Source organism: Mixophyes fleayi, chromosome 2 (assembly GCF_038048845.1).
Source record: "Mixophyes fleayi isolate aMixFle1 chromosome 2, aMixFle1.hap1, whole genome shotgun sequence".
Lineage (NCBI taxonomy): Eukaryota > Metazoa > Chordata > Amphibia > Anura > Limnodynastidae > Mixophyes > Mixophyes fleayi.
The window spans coordinates 25,591,540-25,603,552 of NC_134403.1; the positions used below are offsets into that span (position 1 = coordinate 25,591,540).

General features: G+C 41.6%; 1 protein-coding gene across 5 annotated transcripts in view; it reads left to right on the forward strand.

Annotated features, from left to right (window-relative positions):
• Nucleotides 1–9,455: 9,455 nt before the first annotated feature.
• GRM5 (glutamate metabotropic receptor 5) overlaps nt 9,456–12,013 on the forward strand; it is a 281,674-nt gene continuing 279,116 nt past the window's right edge. For 3 of the 5 annotated variants that reach the window (XM_075198701.1, XM_075198705.1, XM_075198703.1), the window contains exon 1: nt 11,370–11,812. The gene's annotated coding sequence lies outside the window, so the exon portion shown is untranslated. Of the gene's footprint in view, nt 9,588–11,366; nt 11,813–12,013 lie in introns of those variants that run through there. The other 2 variants (XM_075198702.1, XM_075198706.1) reach the window with 2 other exon arrangements.

Below are 12,013 nucleotides of genomic sequence, written 5' to 3' on the forward strand. Positions count from 1 at the left end.
CTCTCCTCTCCGCAATCACAGTAAATGTCCCCCTCTCCCCTCCCTGCAATCACAGTAAATGTCCCCTTCTCCACCCCACAATCACAATTAATGTCCCCCCCATCACAGTTAAGATTCCCCTCCCCCCTCCACAGTTAAGGTCCTAAGGTCCACCTCCCCCTTCCCTCCACAGTTAAGATTCCCCCCTCCGTCTCTCCCCCTCCCTCCACAGTTAAGGTCCCCCCATCCACAGTTAAGGTCCCCCTCTCCCCTGCACAATTAAGGTCCCCCAGGCTCTCCCTTTCCCTCTACCTCTCCTCATCCCTCCACAGGTAATGTCCCCCAGGCTCTCCCTTTCCCCCTCCCTCCAGAATTAAGGTCCCCCAGGCTCTCCCTCTACCCCCTCCTTCCACATTTCACGTCCCCCACTCTCCCTTTCCCCCTCCCTCCACAGTTATGGTCCCCCGGGCTCTCCCCCCCCTCCCTCCACAGTTAAGATGCCACAGGCTCTCCCTCTCCCCCCTCCCTCCACAGTTCAGGTTCCCCAGGCTTTCCCTCACCCCCCCAAATATGAATACATAATTAACTTACCTTTTCCTCCGCGATGCTGCAGCACCCGGTCACTGATACACTGGGAGCGCAGTGCGTAGTGATGGCATCACCGCGCCGCGCTCCCAGCCTATCAGAGCCTGGGAGGCGGAGCTACAGCATCGCAGAGAAGAAGGTAAGAAGAAAAAGGGCAGCACGTTCGGTGACTGAGGGGCTGTCCGGGCCCCCTAGTCTGTCCGGGCCCCTCACAGCAGTACTGCCCGTGTTCCCCTGATGGTGGCCCTGCTGCTAAGCCACCCAAAACTGAAGTGCAGTGTGCCAGTAAATATTTCCCATGTTTTTCAGGGACTTGGAGAACCTGGATTTGTAAAATAAACACTAGGACCAAAAATAAATGTTTTTCAAGAACACACAAAAATCATGATTTGTATCTTAAAATTTAAGTCTACATAGAGTTACTTGAAATAAACCTATGAAACTAACTCCTAGAGCATGGAGAGTTCACTCATACATCATGGGCCTGATTCATAAAGGAATGTATCTTGCACAAATCGCACTACACATGTGTCAGAACAAGGCTTGCGCCAGAGAACGCAACTGCACGCAAATCACACTGCCGACGGCCCAAGACTTGAAGGGTGGAATGGGGAAGGGAAGAGAAGGACTAACGTTGTCAGTGAAGGCATGATAAGGCAGAGTGCATGCAAATTGATGGGCAGCAGACTAGACAAAATTATAAAGTCGACAATATAATGACATTGACAATATTATTAGGACAACAATTGCAATGTAGACAGTATTTATTAGGTTGACAAATCAAATGAAGACAGTATTATCCCTAACTCTAACCCTATCTCTAGACCTGTCCCTAACCCTGTCCTTGTCGCTATGCTTATACCTGTCCCTATCCCTGTCCCTATCCCTGTCCCTAGTCCTGTCCTTATCCCTGTTCTTAACCATATCCCTAGCTCTATAATAATACTACCCACATTTGAATAGTCTACCTAATCATACTGTCCACCATGTTAATTGTGACCTAATAATACTTTTGACACCTGAATTGTCGACTGTTACACAAGCTGATAGACCAAGGACAAAATGTAAAACAGTGTAAGATGGAATTGTCCTTGGGCCCACCCACACATATGTTAAAAAGGACATGTACAGTTTAACAAACCAAGCACTTCAACAACAAGGACTGCCACTTTTGTGGCTGAAGTGCATGGTTTGTTTTGGCCCCCACAAAACAAACTACCAATAGGCTTAAGACAGCTAAGCTAACAGTGCTGTCAATGAATTTTACAGTGGCAAGTCCTACACCAGTGGAAGCATTTCTTGCCAGTGATAAGAATAAGGCAATTGTCATGCCTGGGCATAATACCAAAAAATCCACCTCTTATGTGTGGAATTATTTTTACCCAAATCCTGACAACAGTTGTTTAGCCATTTGTAGCGTTTGTAAAGCCACATTCAGTAGAGGTAGAGACCTTAACCATCTAGGAACATCATCCATGTCATGCCATTTGAAGCAAGTTCATGGCAAGCTGTTGGGAAAATCAGAGACGTATTCTAAAAAAATAACAATGAGAGTCCAGCATCTGCTAGTTCCCCTCTCTCAGCTAGATTCCAGCACCTGCAATCTACACCCACAACACCTTCATCATCAATATCCTCACTAGTGATCGGAGTTAGTCCTGCATCCAAGTTGCTAAAGCTAGATGACTCCTCTCCTATCCAGAATTCCTCTGAAGAATCCTTGAGCGTTTGGCCTGCTGCTGTAGCTGCTGGGGGTGGATCTTCATCCTAGAAGCAGACCAAGAAGAAGACTAATAGTCATTTAAAAACAACAATTAACTGTTAAAGAATCCTTTGCTAGAGAAAGCATGTATGACAGCTGTCACCCAGTCACAGAGCGGATCACAGGCACCATGGCAACCATGCTAGTATAAGATCTGCGTCCAATATCCAATATTAATAAAGGTCCTGTGTCCCCGTTACTAAATTCTATCTCAACACCATTTGACTAGAATACAGTTCTCACCTGTACCAGAAGGTTAGAAAAAACATAATTATTGGGCTGCAAAATGCCATTTAACCCACTGTACACTTAACCACAGATATCTGGACAAGTGGAACTGGGCAAAATAAAGATTATACGACTGTGACAGCCCACTGGGTTGGTGAATCAACTTCAGCAGCAGAAACAGCAGCAGCATCTAACAAACAATGCCAAATCTTTCAGAGGCAGGCTACTCTGTGTTTCACCAGCTTCACTAAGAGGCATATCACTGACAACCTGTTACAAAAACGAAGGGATGTCATTGCCACATGGCTTGTCCCACTTGGACACTCTTTAGGATATGTGATTTCTGATAACGCCACCAATATTGTGAGAGCATTACAGCTTAATGAATTCCATCACATTCCATGTTTTGCTCACACAATCAGCTTGGTACACAGCTTTTTTTAAAAAAAATGACAGGAACGTGCAGGAGATGCTGTCTGTGACTCGAAAAAATTTGGGACAATTTCGGCATTCAGCAACAGCATGTAGGAGATTGCAGCAGCTGCAAGAAGAATTGAATATGCCCTGCCACTAACTGAACCAAGAGGTGGTAACAATGTGGAATTCCACACTGTATATGCTTCAGAGGATGGAGGAACAGTGAAAAGCCATCCACACTTAAGAGTCTCAACAGGCCATGACATTGGGAAAGAAGTGGGAATGTACTTTAGTCCAGCGCAGTGGAGAATACTTTCCATGTTGTGCAAGGTGCTGAAACCATTTGAACTAGTCACTTGTGAAGGGAGTTCAGACACAGCTAGCTTGAGTCAAGTGATTCCATTAATTAGACTTTTGGAAAGTCAGCTAGAGACAATTGAAGGAGGAGATGAAACAAAGCAATTAAGCTAAGTATGTCGGACTTGTAGATCAAGTACTTTTTTTTGCTTCACCAGGATCCAAGAGTTATCAACATTTTGAAATCAGATCACTACATTGTGGTGACTGTGTTTGATCCTAGCTTTAGAGCTATGTCTTCTCTTTCTTTCCAACTGACCCAGATCTCAAGAGATCCAAGTTGACAGCTCAAGTGTTACGTGACAGGACGGCGTCCCCTCCTTCAGTTTCTCAGGCTACTGCTGCTAGGAAAAATCTTAGCTTTCCCAAGAGATCCAGTCGTGATGCAGATGAGTCAGCACAACATTTTGACATCTGGTCTGGTCTAAAAGAATTGCCCAAAATTTGTGACACCTCTGCCATAACTCCATCTGTTGCTACTATCAACAATCCAAAGAATGGTTGTGGATTATTTTAATGACAGTGTACAAATAGACACATCAGACAGTCACTTTACATACTGGTAGGAAAAAAAAAGTCAATTTGGAGACCTATGTACAAACTCGCTTTGCAATACCTAAGCTGCCCACCCTCCAGTGTGTACTCAGAAAGAGTTTTCTGCACAGCCGGGAACCTTGTCAGCGATTGGCATAGGGGGCTACTTCCTAAAAATGTGGAAAAGAATTAATATTGTGTGAGGATGATGTACACACTGATGAGGGTGAGGATGAGGGTGAGGAGGATGACAGTGTAGATTGCAGGTGCTGGGATCTAGCTGAGAGAATGGAGCTAGGTGATGCTCAACTTCTTGATGTTATTTTGTGTAGAATCAGAATGGCATGCTGTCAATTGTATGTGTTTCTACAGTAAACTTTCCCATTATTAGTGGTGTTTTTTTCTTTACAAATGTAAAAGCTTGTTTTTTTGGATTTCAGTTTCCCTGACTTATACCCACTATGCCCTTGAGAATAGGCTATAGTAGATGACATAGAAGGACTAGTATCATCATGACTGGTGCCAGCAGCTGGCTGGTGCTCTTCTGTCGACGGATCATGATCCATATCAATGGCACTGGAGACTGGAGAGTGACAAGAACACTACTACTCCTGTTTCTTTGTAAGTAATGGTACTGTAGACTGGAGAGTGACAAGACCATTGCTACTCCTATTTCTTTGTAAGTAATGGTGCTGTAGACTGCAGCGTGACAAGAATGCTGCCACCCCTCCTGTGTCTGTGTGAGCAATAGCACCAGATCTCTTAGGGTGTGAAGTAATTATAGAATCCAAAACCATGTCAAATCCAAGGAAACGTGAAAGAACCGAACCGACTTGGATTTGCAATGTTCAAAGGAGCTCGGATTTTTAGAAAACTGAGCCTGCATATCTCTACGTTAAGCCCACCAAAGCGGAATCCCAAACTATGCAGACTTCGTACATACTTCACACATAATCCATACCTCCCCTTTGCATTGGAAGTTCTGAAGAGCAGGACTCTTCTTCCCCTTATTGCCTCCCTCTTCCCACTTGCCCCTTATACCCCTAAATTTCACCTTCAGCCAGTGTCGGACTGGGGTATAAAGGGCCCACCGGGGGAATACAATAGTAAAGGCCCACCAGAGGGGGTGTGGCAAGCTGCTAAAGGGGGTGTGGTCAGCTCACAGAAGATGTGGCTAACTCCATAGCGTAGTATACAAAGAATGTAGTGTATTTAAAGTGTGCACAGTCTGGGCCCTGCCCCTTAAATTGGGACAAGGTCCTGAGTGAACAGTCCCAAAATTACGACTGCCCTAACAGGATCAGAACAGTTGGTAGACAGTCCTGCTCTCTCCTACCTGTTTTTGCTGCTGTAGATGGCTCTAGATACCTGGCTCTGCTGGTGTCTAAAGCTCAGTTGTTGCTTAGCTGGGTCCTGTTTGGAAAAAAGATAGGTACATGAAAAATGGAATGTTCAGCAATGAGTTAACCCTCTAAAATCAATAGCACCCATGTTTAATAATTCGTATATTGTCCCTGCAACCAGCCCTGACATTAAATTCACAGTATTCACATTTAATAAATAAAGTAATTTTGCTTAATCAACCCATACATTAAATTAATAGCATTCACATTTAATAAATACACCTATTTCCCACCAACCAGCCCTGGCATTAATTATTTAACAAGTGTTTACCTTTAATAAATAGCCCATGAAGTACATTAAAACCCAATCTTTAGTAGAAATGACAGAATATTCAGTTTGATGTATTAGAAATGTCCCCAATGAAACAAAATCTAATTTAACACCAATAATCTTTTTTCAATCATTTCTTAATTGAAAAGAATATTATCACAATAATATAAATAACTTTCTCAAAATACAAGACCTATAAATAATAAAAGTAAATACAGTATTACTAGTTTCAGACTAGATGAGGACAGAAAGGTAAATAAAGGATGGGGGGAGCTGAGTGGTACTTTATATGGCAGAGTCGCTATTGAAATAAGGGAGTCCATTGGATCCTACTACTCTGCTACTAGGTCTAGATCAAGCTGCATTGTTAAAACATAATCAAATTACATCTTAACATGTTGGTTTAACAGTGGGCACTTTCACACAGAAAAATAGAACTCTTACCTCACTTATGCGCCAGCTTCAATTTCTTTCCTGGCTGAACGCAGCTCCTCTCTGCTCCTCTTTCTTGCAATGGTACTGATCAGCCTAGTGACGTCACTGCTGACAGCGTCGCAACGGGCTCACCGTCCACCTGTCGGCTGTAGGCGGCTCCTCTCTGCTCCTCTTTCTCCCATTGGTACTGATCAGCCTAGTGACGTCACTGCTGACAGCGTCGCAACGGGCTCACCGTCCACCTGTCGGCTGTAGGCGGCTCCTCTCTGCTCCTCTTTCTCCCATTGGTACTGATCAGCCTAGTGACGTCACTGCTGACAGCGTCGCAACGGGCTCACTGTCCACCTGTCGGCTGTAGGCGGATCCTCTCTGCTCCTTTTCGCCGCAACAGGGGTCACTCTCCCCTGTCCCCTCTTGTCTGTCACAGAGAGTGGACCCTGTCCAAACTGATAGGGGGCGGAGCAACTAGGCAGAGGGGCCCACCGGTGGATTTTCCGGTAACCCGGTGGGCCAGTCCGACACTGCCTTCAGCTACTCTGGCCATACTTGCCTGTTAACTGCCCTTTGTAATATTATTTTATTTGTTACCCTAAATGTATTACTGAAACAAATGGATATTGATATAAGTAAATTGATATGAAATGGATATTGATTTTAATACAGAATACAATTATAGTTTAGTGCCAAGCGTGCTTGTGTACCAAATAATAAAAAATAACACAACTTATCTGTTGTAATTCTTTTGTGTCTTCTCTCTGTGTTTCACGCCACCATATTCCCACACACATATAATCATCATAAAATAATAGAACAATAAACATAGCATAAATCTGTGTGAAGATTCCACCCACTGAACAAAAAGGAATTAGTGCCTCTGTAGCAGCACCAATGAAAACTCAGCTTATACTAGTGAACCACATAAACCACCTTTCCCAGAAAGGTGCATCAAACGTGAAGTCACCTTGAAGGATGCTTCAATGAAACTGTGCCACCATAAAATCAGTATCTGTGTATCATAAACAACTTTCCCAAATGTTTTTCAAGAAAATGCTCCAATTCTTCTCCCCAGTATTATAGAATGAATATATATGCCAGACACAAATATAGAAAGGTGACTGCAATAGTATAATAAATTCTATACAGTTTTATTAAAGAAAGATAAAAAACACACATGTACAATTTAAACAGATATAACAGCACAGAGAGGTCCCTAGAATATAAGTTTTCACCAAAACCCAACGCGTTTTGTTCTCTTAATAATTTGACTTATTACAAGGCAGAGAATGCAATTGGGAGAAGTTGGCTGGGGTTGCGCAGGTGAAGACACAGCCCAACAAGACTATAGTGCTTACACTTTCCAGTGTCTGGTGTTCCAACAAAGCAAAGCATTCATTGCTACTTTTATTTGATACCGACCCTTTTCTGTTCTAATTGAGCTATGTCAATTTATGTGAACTTTTGTTTATTAGTGTGAACTAAGTGTACCTTGTTTGCACTACCACCATATACTAGTAACCACCCTAAATTAAACTGAAAAGTATTGACTAAATTACTTTATTAATAGAATTAAATTTCTTTTTTATACACTACATTACATGTCAAAATTTTAACAACAGAATATAATGAATAAATAGCTATATCATCAATCACTATATTAAAGGAATTAAAGAATTTCTTTATACACTACAATATATGTATAAGTTCTTTAATCAAAGTTACATTGCTGGGCATGGTCCCTGCAAGATGTGCTGATGTATGTGGCTGCAAATAACTGTCACAGTTTTCAGACCACCCAGCAGGTCATATGTTTCAGGTCACCCAGTAGAGCTGCAGATAATTGTCACAGTTTCCAGACCACCCAACAGGTCACATGTTTCAGATCACCCAGCAGGTCCACAGGGAGAGTTCACGAACTGTCACATTTTCCAGAGAACAATGGTAATGCATTGGCGGGCAGACGCCGGTTTCAAAAATATCTCTGAAATGATGCAGCAGACTAGAACGCCAATATTTTTCTGAAAATCTACTGCCTAAGACCTTTAATTTGGTATATGATGTGCCCTACTCAGATGTATTCTTTATATGCTGGTTCACTGATGACCAACCAAAGCTTTGAATACTATAAACAATCTCTTGGGGAAGAGCACCAACCTTCCCCTACAGTATATATGTAATTATACTTTACCCGAAACTCTGAACTACATATCTCAATATATTACCCTGCATATATACTGTATTTCATTCCATCACTCATCTAGTCACTACAAGTTATTATTGCCCTCTGTCTTCAATATCAAACATTTTATTTAACTGCATCTATGTAACATATATTTAAGCTTAAATGTTTGCATATTATCTTATTTGGTAAATACTCACCACACTAGAAAGAGATTTAAAACCCAGCTTTAGCAAATATTCAATAATTCTTCCTGTGCATTTGGTCACTATGGGAACACAGTTTCAGCCCATTATGGAGAAAGATAAATTCTTAGCCTTATTTAAAGGCGCCATTGACCTGGTTTTGACCTAATTTCATCTTCAACACTTTGCAGCCGTAGATTCATATTGGGAAAGAATATCTTATAAGATCCAACGTATGGCATGAAGCTTACAATTTGCCTTAGAAGGCAGAGCTGGTCCAGCTTCATGTTAGTTAAGGCTAAGGACACTTGGCAATCATTTTAATTTTAACTTCAATAACTTACCAAAAAATGACAACGTGTCCAGTGTCATTGACTTGTTCCAAATCTATATTAAAAAAAAACCACACATAGTTCTCCCGAATTGTTTGCAAGGGCTCCTGTTTACTGCACACATTTAGTCAGGAACCTTAATAGGGAGGTTAATAACAGGAATTATTTCTAGGAGTGCCAGGGCCAGACTCTACTTTATAGTTCTATTCTTTAATCCGAGATATCCAGCTGGCACGAGCAGCTGGCACATGCAGAGGAGATAGAGATGTGAGTGGGGGGTGAACAAATCAATGTCTCTTCATGTGGATGCTACGTGGTACAAGCAGGGATCAATTCTGGTTGCATTTTTCGGTCCCCTCCCCTCTCTCCCTGCAGGATCCCTTGTGATGCTGCGAGCACTATCAGATGCATGGCATCAAAGTGGATACATCTCTTTACACGTACAAAGCAATGACTGCAAATCTGCAACGGGATTAAGGGACAAATCCCTGCTTCATCTCACAGACAGATCAGAAGCGCTCCGTGCACAGTTTATAAAATCTATTCCATTCCACTTTTACTCTAATTTGTGCTGCATCAGATCCCCACGTTATTATGTTCTTACAATACATAACAGGCAATTAGGTTTGGGGGAATTGCAGATAAAGCTCCCCCTTTAGACTAGCAGATGTTACAGCCAGATAATAATATTTCATATACTCAGTGTTAGGGCTAAAGGAAAGTGGATGCCCTTCTTCTAGCCCAAATCTACTGCATTTATCTGCAGCGCTGCAGTGTCAGTGCTGTAGAGACATTGGTGTCATGAACAGCCTTTTGCATTCATCCACTGTCACCACAAACGATGGATGCTGCTGCTGATGTATAGCATGGATTTGTCCTATGTGGCTACTCTGGGTTGACCCGTCCTCTGTGCATCCAGAAAGGTACAGCATCTGCTCACACTACTCTATGCTGCTCTGTCTTAACCCATTTACCAGATAACCTCGTCTGTTTCCAGGTTTGACTGGAGGTGAAGTGAATACAGGTCGGTGGTTTCATTTGCACTCTCATCTCCTCATGACCTTGCAGAGACTGATGTACTAGAAAACCTTTGGCAGCGCCCTCTTCAGCCTAACAGTGCCCTTACCCATGGAAAGGAATAGGTTGTGTGAAATAGTTGTGGATGGTCAATAGAGCTACTAGGTGTCTTTAAGAGATTGGGACTTAGAGGAAAGACATCACAGGGAGAGAGAAGTGGTCAAGACAAAGTCAATTATGTCAATTGAAGAGATCTTTATTTTTGTGACTAATTCTCTTTTACAGCATATTTTTTTTAATTACAAGGTGAACATAATGCATTGCAATAATAATTGAATATGTTGGTGCACTTGTTTTTATCATAGCAACGTGTCCATTTATATGTTGATAGATATCTCCCACCCTGAAACTATATTGCAGAATCATTGATGTAGATCAGAGACAAGCAATCTGTGGCTCGCTGGCTGCTGTGTAACTACAAGTACCAGCGTGTCCTGCCACCCTCTGACTGACGAGGAAGGACTGTGACACAACATCTAATGAGTTGTCTACTTGTGATACTTTTAGTCGTTACGTATCTGGCTGGGATCACCGAGGGTTCTATTCATTATTCCAATTGATACATCGCCTTTGGAAGTGCATGAGATGATTAGTGGGTATTGAAAATAAGGTGTTATACTATTATTACTAAAAGTGCAGTATTTTGAGAAAAAAAAGTCTTATTGAGAATAATCCATACAGACCAAGTCCACTGTACCTATAGGTGAAACATCAGTCGCAGATAACATAAATGGAATTACTGATAAATATGCAGAAAATAACATTATACAATTAGAGATTCCTTGAGTTATGGCAACGGTAGTTAAGGTGGTGGGGACCGTTTTTAATGTGTATATACTCATTTGTGCTAATCAGTTGCCATGGCAGAACTAATTGAACAATTCTGTATGCAGTTTTTATTCTGTGATTAATATAAGCTCTGTGAAGTATTAAATGACACATTACCTGTACACTGGAGACAGTACCTCCTAATTACACTGTAGCCTCGAAGTAAGCTCCCCTCCCAATTATTTATGACTTGTTTGCCAAGTGCTATACTTAGAAGTTACATACGCCACTCGGTGGCACTAAAAAAGTTAGTCTATATCTTTGATAGGAGGGAAAGCAAAAATAAAATGTGTATGATCATGTTTAACATTGAAGTGACACAGAATATACTCCAATAGGGCAGAAGTTGCCGATCAAAATAATCCTACAATTTCCAAAATGATCCACCTAAGTGGCACGAGCTCACGAGCTATAGATGCAGACACACATATATATATATATATATATATATATATATATATATATATATATATATATATATATATATATATGTGTATATATATATATATATATATATATATATATATATATATACATATATATATATATATATATATATATATATATATATATATATATATATATATGTCTGGTTAATTCAGATTCATTATTCTCGTGCAAGACCATATATATCATATAGTTCAAATAATGTCATGTTTCATTTGATTAATAACAGTACTGGATAATAAATTAACACTATGATGAGAAATAGAAGAGTCCCCCCTTTCAGCCACTAAGGGGTGACCCCCACAAGATACCTCTCTGTAGTCAGAGTAGTGTGGCAGAGAAGGAGTTAGAAGACACAGGCAGTGATGAGGTATAAGAGTGTAGGAGTGTATTAACCAGTAACTCAGGCGTGAGGAACTGGAACACTTGTCAGAAAGCATGATCCGACATCTCTAGCAACTATAGGAACAAAATTCCCTTTTTTCCCCCCACCCCTTGCCAAGAAACAGCACATTGAGGACCCCGGTGGATGCAGGTTGCAGAAGAGAGGAGCAGGTGGTAACGTTTGACTTGCTTTAGAGGAGATCAGTGTGCATTGGAAGTGTAGAGAGAAGCCCTCAGCTCTCTGATCCTCCCCCCCTCAAGGGTCTGCCTGAGATAATCTATACATCGGAAAACGTGCCACAGTGGGGGTGACTGGGAGGCTCGAACCCTGGACCCCTAACTGATCCATCTGATCCCAGACGTGGAGAAGAAGAGCTTTGGTCTCTGTGGAGCTGATTTCAGTGTATTTAAGGTAACGTTGATCACATTAAGGGGAGAGGAATTTGATGTAGGGTTTGTGCAGGACAAAGTGCACAGGTTTTGCATGGATCCCTAAAACGTGTAGGTGTCTAGTATTTTTACACTGTGCAAAATATGTCATTGTTGACAGCTGTGTCCGGTCACCTATTCATTTTTTTTTTAGCCTTGGTTAGTTAAACAGTGCATTGTGTTT